This window comes from Erinaceus europaeus, chromosome 3 (genome assembly GCF_950295315.1).
Source record: "Erinaceus europaeus chromosome 3, mEriEur2.1, whole genome shotgun sequence".
Classification (NCBI taxonomy): domain Eukaryota; kingdom Metazoa; phylum Chordata; class Mammalia; order Eulipotyphla; family Erinaceidae; genus Erinaceus; species Erinaceus europaeus.
Window position 1 is genome coordinate 121789935 of NC_080164.1, and position 15093 is coordinate 121805027.

The 15093-nt window shown below is 38.7% G+C and overlaps 1 protein-coding gene across 3 annotated transcripts in view; it reads left to right on the forward strand.

Annotated features, from left to right (window-relative positions):
* Positions 1 to 15093, forward strand: part of SLC4A4 (solute carrier family 4 member 4) — a 463215-nt gene that overhangs the window by 144579 nt on the left and 303543 nt on the right. The gene's annotated exons all lie outside the window — the stretch shown is intronic.

Consider the following 15093-nt stretch of genomic DNA (forward strand, 5'->3'; position numbering starts at 1 on the left):
AGCCCTAAAGCTGATTTTCACTAGACTGGAACCATGCTGATCTATATTAATGAGTGAAACACCTGTGACAAGAGGCGTAATTTAAAATATATATAAAGAAAAATGAACCATTACATTTAAAGGTGAGGGTTGCCAATGCCAAAAAGACTTGGCTTGTAAACCTGATGAACAAACACTTGTTATGAAAATGCCTACAAGGTATCCTGTCAAACATTTCAGAAAACAGTTCACTCTTTGTCTTTCATCCCATCCTAAAGTAGTTTACCAGCCTCAGTGCAACAGTAAACAATGACAATGACTGTTCTTTTGCTCTTATAATTTCTTTAATATCATTTTAACCTTCACTTTCTTCTTCCTCTTCTCTCTCTCCTGCTTTTCTCATCTCCCCAACTCCCTATTTTATTAGCTTAGGGGAGTTTTATTTTATTTTACTTAATGAGAGAGACAGAGACAGCCTACAGAGCACTGCTCAGCTCTTATGGTGGTGCTGGGAATTAAACCTGGACTTCAGAGCTGCAGGCACGACAGTCTTTTGTATAACCATTATGCTATTCTCCCAACCCTCTAGGAGGCCTTTTAAGAAAACTCCATTTCTATCTTTGATGCTTGCATGATCTTTTATGGTGATGTCTCCTGAAATAAGAGGCCCATCTAGGTCCAGACTGTCTACAGTTGCTGAACTGTGTACAGTGCTGACATTTGACTCACAAGAGGAGCTTTTCTTGTCAGCAGAGTCACACAGGGCTGGGCTAGTTCTAACTAGCCTCCCTTTCCTTTAACTGTCTTGTCTTTGTGGTTAGCCAGACAATAGTCCCTGGCAGAATCTAAATGTGCAAGTCCATATCCTCACTATCCTAATTTCTGAGGAAGGAAGTGTTAGGCATCAGGGAAGTAGCTTTTGAGTCACCATTATTGCTATATGATTCCCATTTTCATTACATAAGATCTATATTGTAGATCTCCAAATTGGACCTATTAAAATTTTATTGCTATTTACAGAAATCCACTTGGGTGTGAGACATTGATTATCTCTCTTCTACAAGATTTCCATTGGTTTTGCCTGTGTACCAGGTCCTAGGGAATGTCTGTGCAGATTTCAGTGTAAGCTGATCTTGTGCTGGTTGGTCCATGGTGTCAACCTTCCAGACCTAGGAGAGCTTTTTATAGTTCTCTTGCTGCAGAGCCTCCACCCCCCTCTTGCCCTCTTTTTTTTTTTTTTTTTCCTGTGCTAAAGGAGGAGAGTGAGCCATCATCTTAGAATTTATCAGTAGTCAATTTGGAGGAATCAAGTCATTTTTTTTAAGTCATTACCAGTTTTATTGCAAAAGGACCCGACCCCATACACATTTATCAACTCTAGTACCTTAATAGCTACCCAACAAGTCATTAGCATACAGAAACATGAATCATAAGAGGCAAGAAATATCACCCATCCCATCCCATGTGCATATTAGCAACTTGTCACTCCTGAGCTGTGGTGCTCATGTCACTGAGGTCTGTGAACAGTCACTATTCACATTCACCCTGAGTGAAAGATGGAATGACAAAGTACAAATGCAATATATTATAAGCAATTTCCTACCAAAAAAGTTACAAATTAAACCAAAGTATTTTACAGAATTTACTACAAAACACTTATGCTCCCTCTTCATATCCGGCCAGCCAACTGGATGTCTTTGGGCATGATGGTGACTCTCAGCGTGGATGGCACACAGATTAGTATCTAGAAATAAGCCTAAAAGGTAGTCTTCACTAGCCTCCTGGAGCCCGCGATGGCAGCAATCTGAATCTCAAGTCAGTCTTGAAATCCTGGACGATCTTCCTCACCAGCCTCTGGAAAGCCTTCTTTCGGTTGAGTGATTTCGCCCAGCACCATGGTCTCTGGCCTGTAGCGATGAGGTTTTCGTAGCCTGCTGGTAGACCTGCCGGTAGAGGGGGCACTTTTCCTGACGGCTTTAGTTACCAGCTGTTTACTTGGTGCTTTTCCACCCTTTGATATACACAGTCTGCTTGACGAGGCTATCTTCTACTTTGCGCTGAAATCTTAGGCCACTTCTTCGATCACAGAGCCACTTCGGCTGCCTAGAGCCGCAGCTGACGAGCAAAGAGATGGCAGCTCTCGACAAGCAGCCAGACCACTGCACTCCAAGACATTTTTTCTTTCTTCTTTATCTTGTCTAGTAAAGTCTGTAAACCTCTGATGACAGTATACCCATGGCGTGAAGGGTAGCAGGAGCAATGCTAGTAGGAGTATGATGTCATAGGCAAAAATAAGCCTCTCTTAGTTATCTTTCCCAGGACGTGAATAAAGGCCTCCTACTTGTAATTGACGTTGAGATGAGTTTAGATGTTTTATTTTCTGCTCGATTCATTACTACTTTTTTTTAATGATAGGGAGACTGGCTTCATGGCCCAGTAGGTGGCACAGTGGATGAAGCACTGGATTCTTCAAGCATGAGGTCCCAAGTTCAATCTTCAGCGTTGCATTGCCAAAGTGATATCCTGTTACTTTCTGCATTTCTCTCTCTCTCTTGCTATCTCTTTCTCTCCTACTCTCATATGAATAAATAAAATCTAAAAAAAAAAAGAAAGACTTAATTTCCATCTGAAATATTTTTCATAGAATTTGAGCACACAGGCAGTTTAAGGGTCAGTTGTTCTCTCACCAGTGCAAAAATCCTTGCTAATTAAAAAAAAAAATAATTGTGCACTGTTTTCATTTTTAGAGTCAGATTGCATTGCATTTACTTTTGTCCACCTCACTTGTGGCTAGTTTTAATTGCTAAAATACCTTTCATTAATCAAAGTCAGCCATTCTATGATTTTGGCCCTTTGGTATTAGCTGTGCCATGATAATAAGATTCATGCTTTCTGTCTTTTTTTTTTTTTTTCCTATATCATAGTCCTTGGAAAAATGAGAGAATTCAAGTACCACTCAGCTTTGGATAACTTGATGCTTTTATAAGTTATATAATCTGTTTACGTGTTGTCTTCCAAGTCATTACAATGTCAAATAGAACATTGCATTATGTCTATAAGCTGATCTGGGTTCATAAATCAGCCCCTGTGTTTGTGTCCTTCTGAATCTTTGTGTTTCAACGAGGATCCACTTGTGTATCCTGAAACCCTTTTGTTTCCACTAATGTTTTTGCTCTCCATTGTTTTCTTCTATATTTCTTACACTTTGAATTTTGCTTCTCATTTCCACTTTTTTTTTTTTTTTGCCTCCAGGGTTATTGCTGGGACTTGGTGCCTGCACTATGAATCCACTGCTTCTGGAGGCTATTTTTCCCTTTTGTAGCTCTTGTTTATCATTGTTGTTGTTGTTGCTGCTGTTGCAGTTGTTGGATAGGATAGAGAGAAATCAAGACAGGAGGGGAAAACAAGAGAGGGAGAGAGAAAGACAGACACCTGCAGACCTGCTCCACCACCTGTGAAGCGACCTCCCCCCTGCAGGTGGGCAGCGGGGGGCTGAAACAAGGATCCTTATGCCAGTCCTTGTGCTTCCGCCATGTGCGCTTAACGCGCCACGCTAATGCCCGGCCCCCTCATTTCCACTTTTGGATGGCACCCTGGTAACTTTTGATTTTCTCGTATTTCTTGCCTTAGTCATTTTGGATAGCTACTTGCCAACCCGTTTCTCCTCTTGATAACTATCAGACTGATGACTTCAATAAGGAGTCAGATTAGACCATTGTTAAGTCTTTTTAAAAAAATTCTTTTAAATCTTTACTTATTTATTGGATAGATATAGCCAGAAATCAAAAGGGAAGGGGGAAACAGGGAGGTAGAAAGAGAGACACCTGCAGCACTGTTTCACTCCCCTTTTTCATGCTCAGTGGAGTCTGGTGGGTGGGGGGAGGGGGTTCCAACCTGCATCTTGCGCACTATAACATGTGCTCTCAGCTAGGTGTGCCAGCCCTCATTGTTAAGTCTTAGACTTGTAATATTCCTTAGAGTGTGCTTCTGAATTTATGCCCTGCAGCAGTGTATTACAGATATATTAAAAATTTATCTCAGCAGCTCATGGATAGTGTGTCCAGGGCTTCAGAAAATGTAGATGTTAAGTAAACTCTTATACTTTTTTTTGTCGTTGTTTTCCGATTATTAAAAAGACTTTTTCTAAATAATATAATTTCAAATCTCTCTCTCTATATATATTTAATTTATTTATTGGGGGATTAATAGCTTACAGTTGACAGTAAAATACAGCAGTTTGTTCTTGCATAACATTTCCCAGCTTTCCACATAACAATTCAACCCGCACTAGGTCCTCCTCTGCCATCAGGTTCCAGGACCTGAAAACTCTTATATTTAATAATGACATACAATTGTCATTCTCATAAGTGCTCCATGATGAACCAAAGCCGTAAGCTGTGTTACATGAAATCAACAGGTAGTACCACTAAGCTAAGAGATAGTTATATATTTTGTATAGCTCAAATAAATGATGTAGTCATTTAAGCTGAGAAGGAAATAAGAATTTCTTGAAGTAATTCTCAAGACTGTTGTCTTTTGAGTTGAGAGAATTAGCATGATTGTGGCTGGGTGCATCAGCAAAGTTTTGTGTGAGAACACCTTATAGATTTACCTAGAAATCTGAGGGTAGGGTGCCTGGTTAGATATTTCTAGCCCCCAAAGTTGACTGTATTTTAGTCCAGGTTAGTGACATCTGGATCATTAGAATTAACTTCTTAACACGAGAAAACCCGACTGTTCAATAATCACTAGTTGTAAAATAATTCTTCTGTTACACTGAGATGACATTGAAAAATGTATTTAAAGTAAAAGGTAATTTTCACTTTTTTTGAGCTTTGCTCTGTCCATTTTAAAATTTGAGTTTAGATGAAAAGCATTTAAAAAATTTTTCCTTTATTAGGGGATTAATGTTTTATAGTCAACAGTAAAGTACAGTGGTTGGTACATGTGTAACATTTCTCAGTTTTCCACATAACAGTTCAACTCTCTCTAGGTCCTCCTGTGCCATCATGTTCCAGGACCTGAGCCCATCCCCCAACCCCAGAGTCAATACACCAAACCCAGTCCAAGTTCTACTTTGTGTTTTCTTATTTTTCAACTTTTTAAAAACTATTAGTGATTTAATAATGATCGACAAGATTGTGGGATAAGAGGGGTACATAAATTAAGATTTTGTGATAACATTTATTTCCTATTTTGCTTCCTGGTAAACTATTTCTCCTAATGACAAATGATAGTTGTGCTTATTTTGATTTCTCATAACAAAAATTTAAAGCAGGAACTCTGAAATTTGAGTAGATAGTGGAACCACTTGGTAAATTCAGATTTTTGGCTTCATTTCTAGTGAATTTATATTGACTTAGTAATTTGGGGTGTGGCTCTCAGGAGTGTGTTACAGAAGTACTCCTTGTGGATTGTCTCACAGGAAGAGCAATATTGAAATCAGTTGCATGTAAGAGTGATAACTTTCTTCTTGGCTATCGGGTAGACATTGCATTGTCAAAAGATCATTTGCTTTGGAGGCTTACATTTGCACTCTAGTATGTAGCTCTAATTGTGCTCTATTAAAATATGCAGAAGTTGAGAAATAAGAACAGAAAGGGAAGCACAAAGCAGAACCTGGGCATAGTTTGGAGTATTGCACCAAAGTAAAGGACTCTAGGTGGGGGTGGGTGGTGGGTACAGATGCATGATGGTGGAGGAGGACCTAGGATAGGGTTGAGAGTGTTTTGCAGAAAACTGGGAAATTTTACATATGTACTAACAACTGTAAACTGTTTGCTGTAAACTATTAACCCTCTCCAGTAAAGTTTAAATAATTTAAAACATTAAAATTATAAATGCATAACAAAAGTGGAATCATGGCCAGAAGCTTCTTCATCCTAAGTCAGGTCAAATTTTATTTGTTGTCTGTGGCTATGCTGTTAAGAAAACATCTACTTTATTAGGCTTACATTTGTAAATAGCATGCCACCAAGCAGTATTTTATTCACTGATATTGTCTCAATTGTTTTTTTATAACAACCATGTGCAGTTAGTATTATTATTTTTCTTTTATTAAATAGAAAGTTTAAGATTGTGAGAAAATGGTAGAGGTAAATCTCCAACTCATACTTCAGACTAAGCAGTAAATGCTATATGATATGCATTCTGTTCGTTCTTTGACACTATCAGAGCACTGTAAGTATTACTACTACTTCTCAAATTTTTTAAAGTTGTTTTTTGATGAGGTTAAAAGAGTCACTTCTCAAGGTCACACTTAGTAAAAGGCAGAGCTCAGTTTGTCTGACACCAGAATTTATCCTCATATATGGTGGTGTGATGGCAGAGTTCCTAGATTGATTACATCCCTTTAATTAGATGTCTGCGACCTCAGAAGGATGGGTAGTAGTACTTCCACACAAGTCACCAGTATATATTACAACAAATTGCCATTATCCGTTATACAAAGCCTGCATCAAGTTACTGGAGAAAGAACAGAAACAGCAAAAAATATAGTATGAGCAAAAATAGACACTTCAGCTATAAAAATTAAAATAGAATGAAAAGTAACATAATTATGCACATATTTTAAATATTTATTTATTTATTATTCCCTTTTTGTTGCCCTTGTTTTTTATTATTGTAGGATAGGACAGAGAGAAATGGAGAGAGGAGGGGGAAGACAGAGAGGGGGAAAGACAGACACCTGCAGACTTTCTTCACCACCTGTGAAGGGGCCCCCGACAAGTGAGGAGCCCAGGGCTCGAACCAGGATCCTTATGCAGGTCCTTGCGCTTTATGCCACGTGCGCTTAACCCGCTATGCTACCACCTGGCTCCCAATTATGTATATTTTTTTAGATAACGATAAAAATAACATTTTAAGGCACTAGAGATTCAAAGGGTGGGGAAAGTATGAACTGTGGTCTGTAGACATTCTAATAATTTAGCTATTCTTTTTTTCAAGGTCATTTACATTTTATATAACTTTTTTATTGGCTTCACAATTTTTTTTTTTTTTTTTTTGCCTCCAGGGTTATTGCCGGGGCTCGGTGTCTGCACCACGAATCCACTGCTCCTGGAGGCCATTTTTTCCCTTTTGTTACCCTGGTTGTTTCATCATTGTTGTAGTTATTATTATCATTGTTATTGATGTCATTGTTGTTGGATAGGACAGAGAGAAATGGAGAGAGGAGGGGAAGACAGAGAGGGGGAGAGAAAGATAAACAACTGCAGACGTGCTTCACTGCCTGTGAAGCGACTTTTTGTTGCCTGCAGGTGGGGAGTCGGGGGCTTGAACCGGGGATCCTTAGACTGGTCCTTGCACTTTGTGCCACATGCACCCAACCCACCGTGCTACTGCCTGACCCCCGGCTTCACAATTTTTTACATAGATTTTATGAGTACATTTTCACACCTGTAGTTATGTATATACAACTGGCCACACCCACCATTAATGTTCTAGTTCTGTTTTTGAAGAAGCAATTGAGTTGTCCTAGGATTTACAAGCATTTGAGAGTCATTCAGTCTTTCATTTTATGAGATCATATTTCAATTACTAGGACCAACTGGTATTTCACCTTTCATGCTTGCACCTTTGGTAGTAATTCTCTCTCTCTCTCTCTCTCTCAAGTCAGCAATGCACAGTATGACCTTTGTGTTTAAGTCAGAACTTTGCTTTTACCAGAAACATACAGTGCTGTACCAGCGATTTCACCCCATTAACAGATGTTTTAGTGATGCTGTATTTCTCCTGGGTTTCTTTTTGAAAGTTCAGAGTTAAAATAGTGACAGTTCTTGTTGTAATCCAGTTATTTCTTTTAACACATAGTACATAAAATTACGAATTTTTGTCCTAAAACCTACTGTGAACTATAGGCTTAAATGTGACCAACCCCCTACCCCGCCCAATGTTGTGGCCTCACTGACTTTTTCAGAGCGCAAGAGACAGAGAAAAAGACCATAATCACAAACATTTCCATAGTACTATGAGAGCTGGTGATTTGAGCCTGGGTCACATACATGGCAAAACCAGAACCTTTCCATGTGAGCTGTCTTGACAGCCCGAAATGTCTTCTGTTTATTGCATTTCATCAAGATTTACTTTGAATAACTGACTTAAAATAGCTTTCTTGTAGGTTTTTTTTTTCTTTACCGGAGCACTGCTCTGGCCTGGTTTATGGTGGTATGGGAGATTGATTGAAGTAGCTTTCTATAGAAATCTCAAATGAAAAAAAAATTTTTTTTTAAAGAGAGAGAAACAGGGGCACCAAGACATCATATTCAGTGTCCTGAATAGAACCTGGGTCTCACACATGCAAGAATTATATGTTCTCTACCTGCTGAGACACCTCCCCAGATACTCAAACCAAACCTTTGTCAAGATGTTATAGTGTCTACTACTGATGGTGAAATGTCATAGGATTTATTATGTTGTTGTGACATCTATCAACAAAGATGCAGTTAACAACTCTTCATACCCATCTAGCTTTTAATATGTATTTACTGTATGCTAGTATTACTTGGTTCTGATAGTCTAGACTATACCAGAAAAGAGCAGCAGAAGGGATGACTTCGTAATATACTGATTCTTAACTTGCATGGTGCCTTATTTGGAAGTCGTGAGTGGAAGAGCCAGGATAATAAGTTCAGTCTAAATACTTTTTTTTTTTTCAGGGAGAGCTGCTGAAAATAACAGAGGCCTTGCTTTCTGATGAAACAGTGAGTTCATGTGGCTCGTGGTGGTTTGGCTTGAAAATGAGAAGCCAGAAATACAAATGCAGGCTAGGGCTTCTGGAGGAGCCTGCAAAGGCTTCTTGGGTCATTTGGACAGAATTGTCACTAGAGTGCAGAGTAGAAACTACACTATAGTGTAGCTACATTAGTTATGTCCTCCCTCTTTCTCTCTCTCTCTCTCTCTCTCTCTCTCTCTCTCTCTGCCTTTTCCTTCACTCCATCCTATAAACGAAAGAAAGCATATACATTCTGATTCTCCTTATTTTCTTCCTTTATGTAACTGGTATCAGATTTTTATTTTTCAGTCAAATGCAGGTTGCCTTTGACTTTTAGGGTGACTGATGCAATTGCCTTCTAAGTTCTCTGACTAAAGGGACTTCAGAAAGCACTGGTGGGGGTGAGCCAGGATTCCAAAACAGTGAGGAGTAAGTAGTTAAACTAAACCTAATTAATTCTTTTTCTTCCGTCAGGTGGCTACACAAACAAACAAACAAGCTATGCTCTATTTATTTTGAAGAGGGGAATGTGTCTGTGATAAAATATTTTAAAACTTGTTGGTTGACAGCTATGTTGGATATGTAGTGTTATAGTTCCAGGATTTTAGTTCAGGATTATGACATTGGCCAGCCACAATAGCTACTTTACTAATTAACAGCTAGTTAGTGAATACTTGCTGGCCCTGTCTAGAGTACCAGAATATTCTAAATTTTCTTATGTAAGAACTAAATGTTATAATAGTTAAGAGAGATTCCGTGCAGGCACAGATAAAATAGGGATAAAGATGATATAAACACAGGACACTAGAGAGAACACTTGAGAAATAACATATAAATAAGTGAAAAAAAAACATTGTAAATTTCAGATCTCAGTATGTATGGAGTGATTAAAGGAGTGTCCCTTAAAATATGGCTCCGACAGAGGAAGCTGTTGAATTTTGAACTGGACATAAATTGGCAGAAATGAGGATGGCATTTGAGTGGGAAGAAAGGTCTGTGTGAAAATACAGGTTTGGAAAAGACAATAAGTAAGTCCTGTGTGGTGATTGATTCCTAAGCACACTGGCTAAATGGAATTGACATGTTCATAGATATTTTGTGATTTACTTGACTGTTGATTTGATCTAGTAGATAATATGAACATGTCATAGGTTCTTGGGCCTGTACAATATACTGAAAATGATTAATGCAGTTATTGTTATTATTGTCACCAGGGTTATTGCTGGGGCTCAGTGTCTGCACAATGAATCCACCACTCTTGGTGGCCATTTTTTCCTTTTATCTTCCTTTCTAGTTTATTGGATAGGACAGAGAGAAATTGGGAGGGCTGAGGGAGATAGAGAGGGAGAGAGAAAGCTAGATACCTGCAGACCTGCTTCACCTTTAGTGAAATAACTTCCCTGCGGGGGGAATGTGGGGAGTTAGAACCTGGGTCCTTGCACATAATATTGTGTACATTCAACCAGGTACACCACTGCTCAGCCTCTATATTTAACTCCTAATCACTTTTATTTTCTTAAGCCTCAAACCTGGGTCCTTGTGCATAGTACTATGTACACTTAACCCAGTATGCCGCTGCCTGACTCCTAATATGATAATTCATTTAGACAGTGGTATCTATAATGGATTGAGGGGCATAATTGGTAGTGCTGAGAGTGTTTAGAGTTTTTGTTGTAATTATATTTAAAACAGTGAGGGTTTGGTGTGGATTGTTGGGCTGGAACAAAATAAGGTCAGTTTTTTGAGATGACCAGCCAGTAATTGAAAATGTGATTACAGTTTGAGAGGTCAAACATTAATCGTTGATTTTTGAGGCATTTATACAAGGTAATAGTTTAGTAATGCTCCCTGGTAGTGACTGTTGGGGCCGGGGGGGGGGGGGGTTGGGTTGGGAGAACTGCAGAAAGCCAAGTTTTGAACCTTGGGAGCTACTGTCAGCCAAAAGGGAGGAGACAGACAAAAAGTACACTCAGCAAATGAGACAAAGAGGTAGCAGAGCACAGAGAACATCCAGGGAAACCATGCGAGGAGAGAATTTCAACAGTGCTAAATGAAGCATAAAGGTCAAGGGCACTGAAAACTTGGGAAAGGCCTATCAGGTTTTTAAGGGAAGAGTTTAAGTCTTTGGAGACGTAGAAAAAAATTATTCCCCATAAAGTTTCAATGCAAGAGTACATCAGGGAATTTCACTCTGCATGACCAGGGGATTGATTAATGTTTAATTAATAAGTCCCTTCTGTAATTGCCTTAGCACATATGACTGGATATCTGGGTCTTCAGTATTTCAAGGGAAGTTATGAGGTCAGCACAGGAAAGAATTGAGGTTAGATTCCTCATATTATGCAAACCAGTCAGGTGATTTGGTGTATTATATGAGAGACACTCACAAAGATGAACTGTTGGACTTATTTGGATTCACAAGATTGTAAGGCTTTGGAGAAAATCCTTGGGAAAATGTGAAGTCAACCAATTCTGGGAAGTTTTTCTTCATGAATATTATTACTTCCCATATGCTAGTGGATAAATTTTAAGTAGTTGCCACAAAATGTCAAATTGTGGTAAATATTCAGGTTTACAAACTTAATTACAAGGATTTAGGTGGAGGTGGACTTTTTGTTTTTGTTTAAGTCAGATGGTGATAGCATGCTGGTTATGCAAAGAGACTTTTATGCCTAAGGCTCTTAGGTGCAAGTTCAGTTCCCTGTACCACCAGAAGCCAGAGTAGAGCAGTGCTCTGGAATCCATCCATCCATCCATCCATCCATCCATCCATCCATCCATCCATCCATCCATCCATCCATCTCTTTGTGTCTTTCTTTCTCATTGAAGTAAATAAATAATTTTTAAAAAGCTCTAAACTTAATGACCTATTGTTAATGTGATTCCAAGAGAACATAGCCATTTTTTAAATATTTTATTAGTGACTTAATATTGATTTTCAAAATTATAAGATAACAAAGGTATACCCACATCATTCCTATCACTAGAGTTCTGTGTCCCCTTTCCCTCCATTGGCTGCTACAGTCATTGTCTCAAGGTTGCAGATATGGGTTGACTATTATTTCTATAGCTATCTGTCTATGTTTATTTGCTATTTATTCTATAGTCTTGCCTTCTCTTCCTTTATAAGTCATACTTATTCATATGACTACTTCTGAATGTCCCTCCTTTTTTACTCTTCTCTCTCTCTGAAATCTGATGGAGTTGGAGTTTAGAGCTCTCTGGTCATCTTCACCTCTGGGAGTGTGAGCCAAAATTATTTTGGGATTGCAGAAGGTGGGAGTTCTGGCTTCTGTAATTGCTTCTCTTCTGGACATTGGCATTTGAAGGCTGGTGCATACCCCTAGCCTGTGTCTGTATTTCCTTAGTGGGGTAGGGCTCTAGAGAGGTGAGGTTCCAAAACACATTGGTGAGGTTGTCTGCCCAGGGAAGTCAGGATGGAATCATGATAGTGTCTGCAACTTGGTGGCTGAAAGGCAGCAAGATAAAAAGTGGGACAAAATGATTAATGAACAGTAACCAAAAAGTAGGAATAGAGCAGATGAGAATAGGGGCCTTAGGGTGGAAAGAAGTGAGGAAGTCTATTTTAGGTATGTTTCTAGGGGCCCATGATTATCATAGTTTTTGTTTGAGTTTGATAGCTAATGTGGAGTTGGACAAAAATATTGTCTGGGAAGATGGTGTCAGAGTTGAGAATAGGGCTAGAAAGTTAAATTAGGGCAGAGAGTAACTCCTGAACTTGAAGAAAGAAAATCTATGAATAAAATTAACTGTTTACCCCATTCACCTGACCCAGAGCCTATATATATATTCATATTTAGCATAGGAGCCTGTGTAACTTCTGAGTTTCTGTCAGTCTGAGCTCGCAGTTCATGGCCACAGCTGGGAACATTCTAGGCTGAACTTATTTCAGGACCAGTTTTCCTCGAGTGGTAGAGTAGGATGACCCAGCCTCCTATCAGAGAGTGGGGCAGTCCCTACCATGCTACTTTATAGGGAGGACAATTTCCTGGTATGGCCCATGAGAGGGTTTATGATGATGTTCTTGATGAAAGTGACCATTATACTATGGTGGACACATAGCTCTATTAGAGGTCTAGGCCCATATTAACTATGTGGGGATCCAAGGGTTTGCCAAAAAGTCCATCATTAAGTGAGCCAGTCTTTTGTCCTTATTTAGATTTTGTCCTTTATTTATCTGACAAGGTTAGACTTTCTCCCAGTTGTTAAATGGTTGAGTGTCATTTATTGTATCTGAACTGGTATTAGGTTTATGGGGTCTGCCTTTTTTTGGGCCTCTCTATTAGATTGTCAAGCTTATTATGTCCAAGCTAGTCACTCAGAGAACTTATGATGCTTTCTTTGGGCCCTTCTACTAGGATCTCAGGCTTATCAGGTCTAAGTCAAGTCGCAGAGAGTTATTAAGCAGTTTTACTTTGAGTTACATAATTGTCCCTTGCTTATGGATACATGTATACCTGTACCCAGTACTCTAGGCCCTAGCCCATATCTAGTATCTGTAACTTTGTTAGATAATGTGCCATCTAAATGGAACTGGGTAGTCCCATGTGTTAGGAAAGAACTCATTGGCTTAGAGGAGTTGGGAGGTTGACATCTCAGGCTTGGTGTCTCTGGTGACAATCTGCTGAGAACATAACCACTTTGTAAAAATTATCAGTTTTATTAAAGGAATGGAGGTAATAGCTTAGATAAGGTAAAAAAAATAGTCAAGTATTTCCATGGTTTTTTTTTTTTGTATCACTGCTGGGATGATTGGATTATATATAAAATCTCTCCCCCCCCCCCACACACAGAGAAGATGAAAGGGAAGGAGATATATAGAGACAAACCCTCAGTACTGGAACTCTAGTTTGTATCTGGATGTGCACATGGCAAAGCAATATACGACCCAAGAGTAGTCATATTAATTTTAAAAGTCGAAACTATAGCTGTAACATGGATTAGCTTAGATGAAATGTAGTGATACGATTTTAGCATTGTAACTGTTAGTTTCTCAATGAACTTGTTGAGAAAGGATGACAGGATTACATCCCCTCCCCCACGATTTAGCTCGTTTTCCTTTATATTCAGATGGTAGTTGGCCAGAACTAGAAACTAAATAAAATTTTTTCTGTGATTGAGGATGTGATTTAATGTTTCTATACATTTTTATGACTCTACAATAAAGCACAGTTGCTACTGTAATTTAGATAGGTTAACTATCTAAATCACATGTTTAAATATGAATTGCAAAAGAATCTGACTTTTTCCTCATTGTTCAAGTTTATATTTGACTGGTTTTTGTGACAGAATGTTTCTTCTTGATTTCCCAGAAACTATTATACTGTACAGGAGCACATTAAATTGAACTTATAATTTTTAAAAGGTTTATAAGTTTGTACAGCTTACTTATTTAGCTCCACCTTGCTACCAAAAAGATCAAAGGTGAACTGTGGTTATTACATAAACCAAATGAATGCAAAATAAGTGGTAAATGAAAGGAAATAAAAGGAAAAAGATTTAAAAGTGTTTTCAAGAAAGAACACTTGTGAATTTTATAGTAGTGATGGTCACATGATGTATGGATGTGGGCTTCACTTTTGTTTCTAAGTTTTCTACCAGTCAGGGCAAAAATCAAAACTTGATCATTTATTAATTTGAGGGAGACCATACATTATAAATGACACACTTTCTCTGGAGACACACACATCACCAAACCAAAATACAGAAAGAAAGAGGATGTTTTGTAGTGCAATGAATGATAACTTGAAAAAGATCTTGACTGGAGACTGATCTAGCTCCTTGAGTTCCATGGGGCATGCTCTGCAGGTCTCTGAGGCTGCTGAGAACCATCCTTCTACAGAGTCATTTCAGTGGTGGGTCTTCAAGGTCAGATAATTCTTTCAGTATGTATGCTTGAGGTAACTAATCTTTCCACGTCTTGTATTTTGAACTTGCAGGGCATCCTGAGCAGCACAGGACGTACTCCTGTCACTCTTCAGGTCTGAGCAGTCACATTGAAAGCTTTCACTGTTCTCTTACTGTGAGCAGGAGGGGTGTGGTTTCATAACACCAAGAGTGATGAGGCAATGCTTACACAATCTGTTTTGAGGAGTATCTGATAAAGGAAGTCCAGGGACAATTTAGGTGCTTCAGTTTTCTTGATGAATATAAAGGAACAATTAATCTGAAAAAAAGTGCCCAGAAATTATTTTCATGCCCCCCTACCTCTCCCTCCAAAATAGGAGTATGTTAGTAGGCATGGCAAATTCTTTCTAGAATGAAGTGCAACATCCAGAGAGATAAACTAAATAGACTAGAAGTAAGGTTTCTATGAATTTAAAGGAGAAGTAAATCCTCCAGTTAAGAAAGCTTCCCTCTTTTATCCTGTTTAGTGGTAA